Source organism: Oncorhynchus tshawytscha, unplaced genomic scaffold (genome assembly GCF_018296145.1).
Source record: "Oncorhynchus tshawytscha isolate Ot180627B unplaced genomic scaffold, Otsh_v2.0 Un_contig_2793_pilon_pilon, whole genome shotgun sequence".
NCBI classification, from domain to species: domain Eukaryota; kingdom Metazoa; phylum Chordata; class Actinopteri; order Salmoniformes; family Salmonidae; genus Oncorhynchus; species Oncorhynchus tshawytscha.
Genome location: NW_024609181.1, coordinates 101,989 through 118,182, shown reverse-complemented (window position 1 = coordinate 118,182; position 16,194 = coordinate 101,989). Strand labels below are relative to the sequence as shown.

The 16,194-nt window shown below is 44.5% G+C and overlaps 1 pseudogene; it reads left to right on the top strand.

Annotated features, from left to right (window-relative positions):
* Window positions 1–1,698: 1,698 nt before the first annotated feature.
* Window positions 1,699–14,964, top strand: LOC121844394 (annotated as a pseudogene).
* Window positions 14,965–16,194: the final 1,230 nt, after the last annotated feature.

Here is a 16,194-nt window from a genome sequence, read left to right as displayed (position 1 = left end):
TAACACCTAGCTAGGTTTATCATGGTGTTATAGACTGATGGTTAAATGACAGGTGTAACACCTAGCTAGGTTTATCATGGCGTTATAGGCGATATTGAATGACAGATTGTAACACCTAGCTAGGTTTATCATGGTGTATAGACTGATAGGTTAGAAATGACGAGTGTAACACCTAGCTAGGTTTATCATAGTGTTATAGACTGATGGTTAAATGACAGGTGTAACACCTAGCTAGGTTTATCATGGTGTTATAGACTGATGGTTAAAATGACAGGTGTAACACCTAGCTAGGTTTATCATGGTGTTATAGCCTGATGGTTGAAATGACAGGTGTAACACCTGGCTAGGTTTATCATGGTGATAGACTGATGGTTAAATGACAGGTGTAACACCTAGCTAGGTTTATCATGGTGTTATAGACTGATGGTTAAGAAATGACAGGTAACACCTAGCTAGGTTTATCATGGTGTTATAGGTTTAATAGCACTGTATTATGTTCTGTATGGTGTTAGTGTGATATTAGTAGGGCATACAGGAGCTGCAAGGTATCAGGTCACGTCCTCGCAGGATTACCACTGCTCTGAGACCTGTTCTCAGCTTAACACAGTTTCCATGGTCACGTCATCCCCCACTTTAGACTGCGGCCCCCTGGAAAATAGAGATTCCTGAAGTAGGGCTTTGATGTGGGAGTTAGTATTTGATTTGGTTATTAGAATTCTATATTGGTGGAGTTGAATAGAGTTATTCTAATGTTGTCAAGTAAATTATCTGGAATGTCTGGGAGAAACCTGTGATGTCACAAGTAGACTATAATCTCTTGAAGACCTCACCTCTGTGATGTCATAAAGATTAAATAATGTCTGGAGAATACTTTTTGTGATTTTATAAAGAGTAGAATCTCTGGGAAAGACCTCTGATGTCATGAAGACACTAGAATATATTGGAGACCTGCAATGTCATAAATAGAATCTCTGTGATGTCATGAGAGAGTAGAATATCTGGGAAAGACCTGTGATGTCAGAAGTAGACTAGAATGTCTGAAAAGGAACTCGGTGATGTCATAAAGAGAATAGAATGTCTGAGGGAAGACCTCTGTGATGTCACAGACAAATACAGTAGTAGTAGAATGTCTGGTGAATGTTGTCAGGATGTCAAAAAGAATGGAGCAGCCTCGTGGGGAGTCCAGTGTTTAGAACCTTTCAGTTTGACTGTTGTGACCCACCTTCAATACAGTCTTTGTACAAACACCTAGACCTTATCAACTAGCCAGTAAGGACTGTCCGTTGTTCCTCTGCCCGGCGATTAGTATTGGCTATAGTGGCCCATGGCTGGGCAGAACCATCCAGTCCCTGCTGACTGGAGTTAGGGGGGTATGTCAGGGCTAAGCCCCAGGATGAGGCAGTCTGGCTGGGGAAACAGGGTTCAGCGCAAGCCCCTAAATCTCCAGACTTGGCATCAATCTGGGAGTGGCCGCTGTTAAATGGTTGTGTGTGCGTCAGGTTTTGTGTGTGCGTCATTGTCTTTGTGGGATTGTTGTTGCGGTGTGGCTTTGACTATGTGTGTGTGTTTTGGCGCTGTATGTGTCTGTTATATTTATGCAGTGTGTGTGTGTGTGTGTGTGTGTGTGTGGTGATACCAGCTGTTTGATACCCAGTACCCAGGGGGTGTGGCCAGAGCTAGAGCTAAATTTACTGGTAATCACATGAAAGGCCAATAAGGAGGTGTGTGTGTGTGTGTGTCCCACTCATCTCTCTTGATTTGCAGGTTGAGCCAAATGCCACTATTGGGGAGATCAAGTCTATGTTCCACAAAAGCCGTGAGTACAACCTTCGATTGACATTACACAGCAAGCACACAGCAAGCACATTCTACTACAATTAAATTCACTTCAATATACAGTATTTCAATTAGATAAAGCTAAAGAGTTTACCCCCCCTGTTGTCTGTCTGTCTGTCTCTCCCTCTACCTGTCTGTCTCTCCTCTACCTGTCTGGTCTCCCTCTACCTGTCTGGTCTCTCCCTCTACCTGTCTGGTCTCTCCCTCTACCTGTCTGGTCTCTCCCTCTCCCTCTACCTGTCTGGTCTCTCCCTCTACCTGTCTGTCTCAGATCCTCAATGGTACGCAGCCAGACAGTCCATCCGTCTAGACCCAAGTAAGTCTAACTCCAAACCAGTCTTCTGCTGTTCAGTCTGTATGAATACTGTGTTGATATCTATAGTAGTGATGGTAGCAGGCTGGTACAGGACAGTGTTGATATCTATAGTATAGTAGTGATGGTAGCAGGCTGGTACAGGACAGTGTTGATATCTATAGTATAGTAGTGATGGTAGCAGGCTGGTACAGGACAGTGTTGATATCTATAGTATAGTAGTGATGGTAGCAGGCTGGTACAGGACAGTGTTGATATCTATAGTATAGTAGTGATGGTAGCAGGCTGGTACAGGACAGTGTTGATATCTATAGTATAGTAGTGATGGTAGCAGGCTGGTACAGGACAGTGTTGATATCTATAGTATAGTAGTGATGGTAGCAGGCTGGTACAGGACAGTGTTGATATCTATAGTATAGTAGTGATGGTAGCAGGCTGGTACAGGACAGTGTTGATATCTATAGTATAGTAGTGATGGTAGCAGGCTGGTACAGGACAGTGTTGATATCTATAGTATAGTAGTGATGGTAGCAGGCTGGTACAGGACAGTGTTGATATCTATAGTATAGTAGTGATGGTAGCAGGCTGGTACAGGACAGTGTTGATATCTATAGTATAGTAGTGATGGTAGCAGGCTGGTACAGGACAGTGTTGATATCTATAGTATAGTAGTGATGGTAGCAGGCTGGTACAGGACAGTGTTGATATCTATAGTATAGTAGTGATGGTAGCAGGCTGGTACAGGACAGTGTTGATATCTGTAGTGATGGTAGCAGGCTGGTACAGGACAGTGTTGATATCTGTAGTGATGGTAGCAGGCTGGTACAGGACAGTGTTGATATCTGTAGTGATGGTAGCAGGCTGGTACAGGACAGTGTTGATATCTGTAGTATGTATGGTACAGGACAGTGTAGTATGGTAGCAGGCTGGTACAGGACAGTGTTGATATCTGTAGTGATGGTAGCAGGCTGGTACAGGACAGTGTTGATATCTGTAGTGATGGTAGCAGGCTGGTAGAGGGTAAGGACTGATCAGTTGTTTGTGGGGCTGTTATTAATCAGAATTCTCTTCTTCTCTCTCCTATTAGAGGGTAAGTCTCTAAAGGATGAGGATGTTCTGCACATCTTCCTGTGAACCAGTTCTACTTCCGAGACCTGGGAGCTCAAATCAGCTGGGTGACCGTGAGTACACACAGGCACACGTACCACACACACAGGCACACGCATACCACACACACAGGCACACGCATACCACACACACAGGTACACAGTGTTGATACCACACACACAGGCACACGCATACCACACACACAGGCACACACAGGCACACACACAGGCACACGTGTACCGCACACACACAGGCACACGCATGGTACCGCACACGCATACCACACACACATACCACACACGCATACCACACACACAGGCACACACACGCATACCACACACACAGGCACACACGCATACCGCACACGCATACCACACACACACGCATACCACACACGCATACCACACACGCATACCACACGCATACCACACGCATACCACACACACGCATACCACACACACGTGTGCACACTAACTTGTGGCTATTAGTTTCCTCCTAACCTTGGTGTATATTACTTTTTGTTGAGAATCACTATTAAAGTCCCTGTCACATTAACTGGGGGATGAAGAGACGGGAGAGACGTGGGGGAGGGAGAGACGTGGGGGAGGGAGAGACGTGGGGGAGGGAGGGACGTGGGGGAGGGAGGGAGGGGGGGGGGGGGGGAGGGATGTGGGGAGGGAGGGACGTGGGGGAGGGAGGGACGTGGGGGAGGGAGGCGGGTGGGGGAGAGACGGGGGGAGAGTGGTGGGGGAGAGACGGGGGGAGGGAGGGAGAGACGTGGGGAGGGATGGGGGGAGGGACGTGAAGGAGGGAGAGACGTGGGGGAGGGACGTGAAGGAGGGAGAGACGTGGGGGAGGGAAAGACGTGGGGGGAGAGGGAGGGGTGACTGTCGGTTAGGCAGGAACAGGTGGGAAAACAGAGCGATAAATGTACCCTCCCTGCCCGGCTGGCTGACTGGACATCTGTTAGTCCAACACGTAAACACCAGTGATCCACTAGGAGGAGGAGAGCTGGGCAGACTAGAGGGAGGGAGAAAAGTTCACTTATGTTTTGTAAGTTATTCATGATGACCGTAGCAACAGTTTTTAAAATGGCTTTGTCCTTTGCTGCTCAGACAAGAGTTTATGAATGATCTGGAGCTCTGACACAACAGGGTTGACGAAGGATCTGGAGCTCTGACACAACAGGGTTGACGAAGGATCTGGAGCTCTGACACAACAGGGTTGACGAATGATCCGGAGCTCTGACACAACAGGGTTGATGAATGATCCGGAGCTCTGACACAACAGGGTTGATGAATGATCCGGAGCTCTGACACAACAGGGTTGATGAAGGATCCGGAGCTCTGACACAGCAGGGTTGATGAATGATCCGGAGCTCTGACACAACAGGGTTGATGAAGGATCCGGAGCTCTGACACAACAGGGTTGATGAAGGATCCGGAGCTGGACTATATTATGCTGAACAAAAAATATAAATGCAACAATTTCAAATATTTTCCTGCGTTACAGTTGACATAAGGAAATCAGTCAATTGAAATACGTCTCTGATTGTCTCTCAGGTGTTTCTGACAGAGTATGGTGGTCCTCTCCTCCTCTACCTAATGTTCTACTTCCGTGTTCCCTTCATCTACGCCCCCAAATATGACTTCACCACCAGCAAGCACTGGGTCGTACAGTGAGTCTCTCTCTCTCTATCTCACACACACACACACACACACACTGGGTCATACAGACGACTGTATATCTGAGTGGAACTGCAATGAGCCGCTTGTTAGATGTGAATCATATTTGTCTGCTAGTTGAACTCTAGTTCATCAAACTACGAATGGCAGGAATAAGGAGAACCATTGTCTTTGGTTTCTATGGTGAGTATCCTGGTGCATGTTGGGTAATGTAGTTTGTGTGATCCCAGTCTAGCCTGTATGTGTCACTCCTTCCATTACCTGAAGAGACTCCTGGAGACCCTGTTTGTCCATCGCTTCTCCCACGGGACCATGCCGTTACGCAACATCTTCAAGGTGACACACACACTGACGCATGCACACACACACTGACGGTACACACACACACATTCATAACACACACACTGACGCATGCACACACACGGACGCATGCACACACACATTCATATTCATACACACACACACATTCATAACACACACACACGGTACACACACACGCATTCATAACACATAACACACTGACACACTGACACACACACACATTCACACACACACACACATTCACACACACACACATTCATGACACACACATTCATACACACACATTCATAACACACACACACACACACACACACACACACACACACACACACACACACACACACATGACTCATGCATTCATAACACACACTGACTCATGCATTCATAACACACACTGACTCATAACACACACACTGACACATGCACACACATTGATGGTACAGGCATTCATAACACACACTCACTGTGTCTCTTTCTCTCTCTGACACACACCACAGCCTTAGTTGCCCTCTTACCTCATCGTGATAGTGTATCACCTTACACATACCTCATCTAGGGAAACCTAGCCTGTCTCTTCAACCCAGGGTGACCTTTGAACCTGCTGAGAGATTCTGGGGTCATCTGACACTGTGGTCCGCATCCTAATTGGCTCCCTATTTCCTATGTAATGCGCTACTTTTGACCAGGGCCCATATGACTGGTTTTTTATTTTTTATTTAACTAGGCAAGTCAGTTAAGAACAAATTATTATTTTCAATGACGGCCTAGGAACAGTGGGTTAACTGCCTGTTCAGGGGCAGAACGACAGATTTGTACCTTGTCGGCTCGGGGGTTTGAACTTGCAACCTTCCGGTTACTAGTTCAACGCTCTAACCACTAGGCTACCCTGCCGCCCCTTTAAAAGGTAGTGCAGGATATAGGGTATTAGTGTGCAATTTGGGACGAAGCCTGTGTGTGATAAAGTGTGTTCCTGTGTTCCAGAACTGCACCTACTACTGGGGCTTTGCTGCCTGGATGGCCTACTATATTAACCACCCTCTATATACACCACCCCCTAGTGAGTGTGCTACTATATTAACCACCCTCTATATACACCACCCCTAGTGAGTACGCTACTATATTAACCACCCTCTATATACACCACCCCTAGTGAGTACGCTACTATATTAACCACCCCCTAGTGAGTATGCTACTATATTAACCACCCACTATATACACCACCTAGTGAGAGTGCTACTATATTAACCACCCTATTTACACCACCCCCTAGTGAGTACGCTACTATATTAACCACCCACTATATACACCACCTAGTGAGTATGCTACTATATTAACCACCCTCTATTTACACCACCCCTAGTGAGTACGCTACTATATTAACCACCCACTATATACACCACCTAGTGAGTACGCTACTATATTAACCACCCTCTATATACACCACCTAGTGAGTACGCTACTATATTAACCACCCACTATATACACCACCTAGTGAGTACGCTACTATATTAACCACCCTCTATATACACCACCTAGTGAGTACGCTACTATATTAACCACCACCTAGTGAGTATGCTACTATATTAACCACCCTCTATATACACCACGCCCTAGTGAGTACACTACTATATTAACCACCCCTATTGAGTACGCTACTATATTAACCACCCTCTATATACACACCACCTAGTGAGTACGCTACTATATTAACCACCACCCAGTGAGTACGCTACTATATTAACCACCCTCTATATACACCACCCCTAGTGAGTACGCTACGATATTAACCACCCCCTAGTGAGTATGCTACTATATTAACCACCCACTATATACACCACCTAGTGAGTATGCTACTATATTAACCACCCTCTATTTACACCACCCCCTAGTGAGTACGCTACTATATTAACCACCCACTATATACACCACCTAGTGAGTATGCTACGATATTAACCACCCTCTATTTACACCACCCCCAAGTGAGTACGCTACTATATTAACCACCCTCTATATACACCACCCCCTAGTGAGTACGTTACTATATTAACCACCCTCTATATACACCACCGAGTGAGTACGCTACTATATTAACCACCCACTATATACACCACCTAGTGAGTATGCTACTATATTAACCACCCACTATATACACCACCCCCTAGTGAGTACGCTACTATATTAACCACCCTCTATTTACACCACACCCTAGTGAGTATGCTACTATATTAACCACCCTCTATTTACACCACCCCTAGTGAGTACACTACTATATTAACCACCCCTATTGAGTACGCTACTATATTAACCAACTTGTATACACCACCCCTAGTGAGTGTGCTACTATATTAACCACCCTAGTGAGTGTGCTACTATATTAACCACCCCTAGTGAGTACGCTACTATATTAACCACCCACTATATACACCACCGAGTGAGTATGCTACTATATTAACCACCCTCTATTTACACCACCCCCTAGTGAGTACGCTACTATATTAACCACCCACTATATACACCACCTAGTGAGTATGCTACTATATTAACCACCCTCTATTTACACCACCCCTAGTGAGTACGCTACTATATTAACCACCCACTATATACACCACCTAGTGAGTATGCTACTATATTAACCACCCTCTATTTACACCACCCCCAAGTGAGTACGCTACTATATTAACCACCCTCTATATACACCACCGAGTGAGTACACTACTATATTAACCACCCACTATATACACCACCTAGTGAGTATGCTACTATATTAACCACCCTCTATTTACACCACCCCCTAGTGAGTACGCTACTATATTAACCACCCACTATATACACCACCTAGTGAGTATGCTACTATATTAACCACCCTCTATTTACACCACCCCCTAGTGAGTACGCTACTATATTAACCACCCTCTATATACACCACGCCCTAGTGAGTACACTACTATATTAACCACCCCTATTGAGTACGCTACTATATTAACCAACTTGTATACACACCCCTAGTGAGTGTGCTACTATATTAACCACCCCTAGTGAGTGTGCTACTATATTAACCACCCCCTAGTGAGTACGCTACTATATTAACCACCCACTATATACACCACCGAGTGAGTATGCTACTATATTAACCACCCACTATATACACCACCTAGTGAGTATGCTACTATATTAACCACCCACTATATACTCCACCTAGTGAGTACGCTACTATATTAACCACCCACTATATACACACCACCTAGTGAGTACGCTACTATATTAACCACCCTCTATATACACCACGCCCTAGTGAGTACGCTACTATATTAACCACCCTCTATTTACACCACCCCCTAGTGAGTACGCTACTATATTAACCACCCACTATATACACCACCTAGTGAGTACGCTACTATATTAACCACCCACTATATACACCACCTAGTGAGTATGCTACGATATTAACCACCCTCTATATACACCACCTAGTGAGTATGCTACTATATTAACCACCCTCTATATACACCACCTAGTGAGTATGCTACTATATTAACCACCCTCTATATACACCACCTAGTGAGTATGCTACTATATTAACCACCCTCTATATACACCACCCCTAGTGAGTACGCTACTATATTAACCACCCTCTATATACACCACCCCTAGTGAGTACGCTAATATATGAACCACCCACTATATACTCCACCTAGTGAGTACGCTACTATATAAACCAACCTGTATACACCACCTAGTGAGTGTGCTACTATATTAACCACCCCCCCTAGTGAGTGTGCTACTATATTAACCACCCACTATATACACCACCTAGTGAGTACGCTACTATATTAACCACCCACTATATACACCACCTAGTGAGTATGCTACGATATTAACCACCCTCTATATACACCACCTAGTGAGTATGCTACTATATATTAACCACCCTCTATATACACCACCTAGTGAGTATGCTACTATATTAACCACCCTCTATATACTCCACCTAGTGAGTACGCTACTATATAAACCAACCTGTATATACACCACCTAGTGAGTGTGCTACTATATTAACCACCCCCTAGTGAGTGTGCTACTATAATAACCACCCACTATATACACCACCCCTAGTGAGTACGCTACTATATTAAACACCCTCTATTCACACCACCCTATATACACCACCCCTAGTGAGTACGCTACTATATTAACCACCCACTATATACACCACCCCCTAGTGAGTACGCTACTATATTAACCACCCTCTATTCACACCACCCTCTATATACACCACCCCTAGTGAGTACGCTACTATATTAACCACCCCCTAGTGAGTACGCTACTATATTAACCACCCTCTATTTACACCACCCCCTAGTGAGTACGCTACTATATTAACCACCCACTATATACACCACCTAGTGAGTATGCTACGATATTAACCACCCTCTATTTACACCACCCCCAAGTGAGTACGCTACTATATTAACCACCCTCTATATACACCACCCCTAGTGAGTACGTTACTATATTAACCACCCTCTATATACACCACAGAGTGAGTACGCTACTATATTAACCACCCACTATATACACCACCTAGTGAGTATGCTACTATATTAACCACCCTCTATTTACACCACCCCTAGTGAGTACGCTACTATATTAACCACCCACTATATACACCACCTAGTGAGTATGCTACTATATTAACCACCCTCTATTTACACCACTTGTGAGTACGCTACTATATTAACCACCCACTATATACACCACCTAGTGAGTATGCTACTATATTAACCACCCTCTATTTACACACCCCCAAGTGAGTACGCTACTATATTAACCACCCTCTATATACACCACCGAGTGAGTACGCTACTATATTAACCACCCACTATATACACCACCTAGTGAGTATGCTACTATATTAACCACCCTCTATATACACCACAGAGTGAGTACGCTACTATATTAACCACCCACTATATACACCACCTAGTGAGTATGCTACTATATTAACCACCCTCTATTTACACCACCCCTAGTGAGTACGCTACTATATTAACCACCCACTATATACACCACCTAGTGAGTATGCTACTATATTAACCACCCTCTATTTACACCACCCCCAAGTGAGTACGCTACTATATTAACCACCCTCTATATACACCACGCCCTAGTGAGTACACTACTATATTAACCACCCCTATTGAGTACGCTACTATATTAACCAACTTGTATACACACCCCTAGTGAGTGTGCTACTATATTAACCACCCCTAGTGAGTGTGCTACTATATTAACCACCCCTAGTGAGTACGCTACTATATTAACCACCCACTATATACACCACCGAGTGAGTATGCTACTATATTAACCACCCACTATATACACCACCTAGTGAGTATGCTACTATATTAACCACCCACTATATACACTCCACCTAGTGAGTACGCTACTATATTAACCACCCACTATATACACACCACCTAGTGAGTACGCTACTATATTAACCACCCTCTATATACACCACGCCCTAGTGAGTACGCTACTATATTAACCACCCTCTATTTACACCACCCCCTAGTGAATACGCTACTATATTAACCACCCACTATATACACCACCTAGTGAGTACGCTACTATATTAACCACCCACTATATACACCACCTAGTGAGTATGCTACTATATAAACCAACCTGTATACACCACCTAGTGAGTGTGCTACTATATTAACCACCCCCTAGTGAGTGTGTACGCTACTATATTAACCACCCACTATATACACCACCGAGTGAGTATGCTACTATATTAACCACCCACTATATACACCACCTAGTGAGTATGCTACTATATTAACCACCCACTGTATACTCCACCTAGTGAGTACGCTACTATATTAACCACCCACTATATACACACCACCTAGTGAGTACGCTACTATATTAACCACACTATATACACCACGCCCTAGTGAGTACGCTAATATATTAACCACCCACTATTTACACCACCCCTAGTGAGTACGCTACTATATTAACCACCCACTATATACACCACCTAGTGAGTACGCTACTATATTAACCACCCACTATATACACCACCTAGTGAGTATGCTACGATATTAACCACCCTCTATATACACCACCTAGTGAGTATGCTACTATATATAACCACCCTCTATATACACCACCTAGTGAGTATGCTACTATATTAACCACCCTCTATATACACCACCTAGTGAGTATGCTACTATATTAACCACCCCTATATACACCACCTAGTGAGTATGCTACTATATTAACCACCTCTATATACACCACCTAGTGAGTATGCTACTATATTAACCACCCTCTATATACACCACCTAGTGAGTACGCTACTATATTAACCACCCTCTATATACACCACCCCTAGTGAGTACGCTAATATATGAACCACCCACTATATACTCCACCTAGTGAGTACGCTACTATATAAACCAACCTGTATATACACCACCTAGTGAGTGTGCTACTATATTAACCACCCCCCTAGTGAGTGTGCTACTATAATAACCACCCACTATATACACCACCCCTAGTGAGTACGCTACTATATTAAACACCCTCTATTCACACCACCCTATATATACACCACCCCTAGTGAGTACGCTACTATATTAACCACCCACTATATACACCACCCCTAGTGAGTACGCTACTATATTAACCACCCTCTATTCACACCACCCTCTATATACACCACCCCTAGTGAGTACGCTACTATATTAACCACCCCTAGTGAGTACGCTACTATATTAACCACCCTCTATATACACCCCCTAGTGAGTACACTACTATATTAACCAACCTCTATATACACCACCCCTTGTGAGTACGCTACTATATTAACAACCCTCTTCATACACCACCCCTAGTGAGTACACTACTATATTAACCGCCCCCTAGTGAGTACGCTACTATATTAACCACCCTCTATTTACACCACCTAGTGAGTACTCTACTATATACACCACCCCCTAGTGAGTGTGCTACTATATTAACCACCCCTAGTGAGTACGCTACTATATTAACCACCCTCTATATACACCACCTAGTGAGTACGCTACTATATTAACCACCCCTAGTGAGTGTGCTACTATATTAACCACCCTCTATATACACCACCCCTAGTGAGTACGCTACTATATTAACCACCCCTAGTGAGTACGCTACTATATTAACCACCCTCTATATACACCACCTAGTGAGTACGCTATATTAACACCCTCTATATACACCACCCCTAGTGAGTACGCTACTATATTAACCACCTATATAACCACCCTCTATATATTAACCACCCCTAGTGAGTATGCTACTATATTAACCACCCCCACCCCCTAGTGAGTACGCTACTATATTAACCAACCACTATATAAACCACCCTGGTGAGTACGCTACTATATTAACCACCCTCTATATACACACACCCCTAGTGAGTACGCTACTATATTAACCACCCTATATACACCCTCTACCACCTAGTGAGTACGCTACTATATTAACCACCCCTAGTGAGTAGTTTACTATATTGGCTATATTCACCACCCCTAGTGAGTACGCTACTATATTAACCACCCCTAGTGAGTACGCTACTATATTAACAACCCTCTATATACCCACCTAGTGAGTACGCTACTATATTAACCACCCCTAGTGAGTACGTGAGTAGGCTACTATATTAACCACCCCTATATACACCACCTAGTGAGTACGCTACTATATTAACCACCCCCTGAGTGAGTACCACCCCTAGCTACTATATTAACCACCACCTAGTGAGTAGGCTACTATTAACCACCCTATACACCACCTAGTGTCGCTTTTATTAACAGTGAGTGTGCTACTATATTAACCACCACCTAGTTAGTACGACTATATTAACCACCCTTGTCTTTTCAGCAATCTATGGTCAGCAGGTCAGGATTGCCCTCATCATCTTTCTGGTAAGACTCTACTATAATGTACTCGTCCTGTATACTATAGTAATAGAACAATATCATAGTAAATGGTTATTTAGTAGATGCTATCTTCTCAGTTCTGTCAGGTTGGTAACTTCTCCATCCATATCGCCCTGCGGAACCTCCGCCCACCAGGTACACACTCTTATTGAATATGCAACAACATTAGAACACATCAATCAGTTCAACATGCACTGTTTTCCCTGTGTGCTACCAAACAGTAGCCCACAATAATCTCTCCCCTTCTGTCTGTCTCCATCAGGATCTAAGACCAGGAAGATCCCCTACCCCACTAAGAACCCCTTCACCTGGATCTTCCTACTGGTCTCCTGTCCCAACTACACCTATGAGGTGAGTCTTATTTTATTTATTTATTTATTTAACTAGGCAAGTCAGTTAAGAACAAATTCTTATTTTCAATGACGGCCTAGGAACAGTGGGTTAACTGCCTTGTTCAGGGGCAGAACGACAGATTTTTACCTTGTCAGCTCGGGGGTTTGAACTTGCAACCTTCCGGTTACTAGTCCAACGCTCTAACCACTAGGCTAGTCCAGGCACAGATCTAGGATCAGCTTCCCCTCCACCAATCTTAACCATTAGTGTGGAAAATGCAAAGATCAACATCCAGGGTGATGCTGCCCTCTGCTGGTTAGGAGGAACAGTGTGCATTATGTCTCTCACTGTAGTAGTTGGGCTCATGGCCACCTAGTGGCAGACGTTGGCAGTGAAAATTTAGTGTATAGGAAACAGGTTTGGATACCTGGTCAGTTATATAACGAAATGTCTTCCACATTTAACCCAACCCCTCTGAATCAGAGGTGCGGGGGGCTGCCTTAATCAACATCCACATTATGATATGTGTGTGTGTGACACCATCGTTCTTTCTCCCATGTAGTGTCTGCGTGTAACCATCGTTCTTTCTCCCATGTAGTGTCTGCTCATAGCCACCTTTAGTGTGTGTGTGTGTGTGTGTGTGTGTGTGTGTGTAACACCATCGTTCTTTCTCCCATGTAGTGTGTGTGTGACATGTATAAAAGTATGTGTGTAACACCATCTCTCCTCTCCTGTAGCTGGGCTCGTGGTTCGGCTTCACCCTGATGACTCAGTGTCTGCCGGTGGCTTTCTTCACGGCGGTGGGCTTCATCCAGATGACGGTGTGGGCCAAGGGGAAGCACCGCAGCTACCTGAAAGAGTTCCGGGACTACCCTCCCCTTCGCTCGCCCATCCTCCCCTTCGTCCTCTAGAGAAGACTGGAGACCCACCCAAACCTACACTACACTGGACTGACCTGGAATGAGAACCCTGCCCCCTTGACTACCCCCCACCCTACCCTCCAATTCATAACACTTACCCCCCAAAACATTTTGAGGAGACCGTCTTATACTATGCTTTCCCACACAGAAGTTTCTGCCTAACAACGCTCCTCAACCCACGTGATTGGCTATTGTTATTTTTCTTATCTGAGTGTTTAATAACCTGACTGACAGTCTGGCATGTCTCAAATGGTACAATACTACAGGGCCCTCTGGTCAAAAGTAGTGCACTACATAGGGGCTAGGGAGCCATTTGGGATGTGACCAGTATCTAACAAGGTGTAGGTCTATCTGCTCTGGGTTACTTTAGTTGTTTTTACTCGTGTGAAGAAGTATAACAATACCAAAGTGTTTGATCAGAAATGGGGAAATAAACCATGAGCTTTTGGTCGTTCTGTTGGAACTTTCATTGGAAGACATTTAGTTTAGTAACAGTAGTCTAGATAAGATGGTTTTTAGACTGGAGACTAATACACACCACTGTTACCACACTGGAGATGGGGGCCATATGATACAATAGGACACATCTAAGGCTGCGTTTACACAGGCAGACCAATTGTGATCCCCTCCCACCCCACAAATTGGTATTTTGACCAATCTCAGATCACAAATGAGCGAGAAATCAGAATTGGGCTGCCTGTCTAAACCCAGCCTGTGACAGGGACGGAATGCAAAACTAAATTGATTCTATTTGATCAGTTGATGGATCTAGTTGTAGCAGAGCTACTGTCAGTAGAGGGAAAGATGTCATCCAGAATGACCAGACAAAGTGCACATGTCCATATGATCTATGATCAGCTCCCCTCTTATCATTATGAAATAAAAGGCTAACCTGATCCTAGATCAGTAGTTCTACTCAGGGACTAGCTTTTCACCCCGTTGAAAGTAGCACAGGCAGGACTAGTGATAAAGAAACAAACTGATCTTGATTCACTCAGATCAGCATTAACTGGTGACAGCTGATGTCTGGGCGGCGTTAGAGCGGTGAAATCCCCAAGCAGCTCCGTGTGATAAGACCGGTTCTCACAGCACGGCCATTGGATGCGACAAAATCCCATTCAGCTGTGTTAAAGTTCAAACACTTGAATTAGACTTGGTAGGCAGAAAACCCCATTCAAATGAAAACATACATTAGCCGAACATCATTTGACAGAGTCATTATTCCTGACCCTGATAGAGGCTCTAACGCAGCACAGATAAGGGGTTTGTCAATAGCAGCCTCTGATTCGTCAGCTCCTACTACACCTCCAACACCGTGGAAACATCAGCTATGTGGATCCGGCCAACGCTGGTTGACACGCGATCTGATTGGAATCCAGGCCTAAATGTTAGACCGCGGGTTGTTGACAATGCCGCTTTTTAAAGGCAATGTTCCGATAGAGCCGACATGTTCAGCGTGAATGAGATCTCTACTACAAACACGGGAACATCACCTTTTAAAAGCTGCATTGTCGACAACCCCACTGTCAGATAGCTGGCTCAGACCCTGCTCTGATACACACCCCACTGTCAGATAGCTGGCTCAGACCCTGCTCTGATACACACCCCACTGTCAGATAGCTGGCTCAGACCCTGCTCTGATACACACCCCACTGTCAGATAGCTGGCTCAGACCCTGCTCTGAT